Below are 441 nucleotides of genomic sequence, written 5' to 3'. Positions count from 1 at the left end.
CATCAATGCACATTTTTTGGTAAGGAAGAGTTAAGGTTGATATGGGCCATCTGAAAATTCACAACACCGAATGAGATGAAATAATATCTCTGCCGTGACAGTTAAGATGTTAGTGTCAATACATAAACGTATATGATATTTGTGGTTAAAATCCATGCACACTGGCAGAAAATCCCGTTTATCCATGTTTCTGACCCACGGACATACAGTCTAGGACACATTTGACGTCAGAAGTAACGACCTAGTTAAGGGAAATACCCAACGGGCGATACCACCTTTTTACCCTTTGCTAAAATTGCCAGAACACTTGGTGAATTTACACAGATTCAGTGGGTCCACCAGCTACGTCACTGAGAGCATTTTGTGAACTGTAGATTTTGCGGAACGTTCTTAAACCCTTTGTAAGTGGGCATGTTTACTATACATTGTGATTTTTTTTTC

The sequence above is a fragment of the Penaeus monodon genome, chromosome 28 (assembly GCF_015228065.2).
Source record: "Penaeus monodon isolate SGIC_2016 chromosome 28, NSTDA_Pmon_1, whole genome shotgun sequence".
NCBI lineage: Eukaryota > Metazoa > Arthropoda > Malacostraca > Decapoda > Penaeidae > Penaeus > Penaeus monodon.
The sequence above is the reverse complement of the archived record's forward strand: the minus strand, read 5'-3'. Positions refer to the sequence as shown.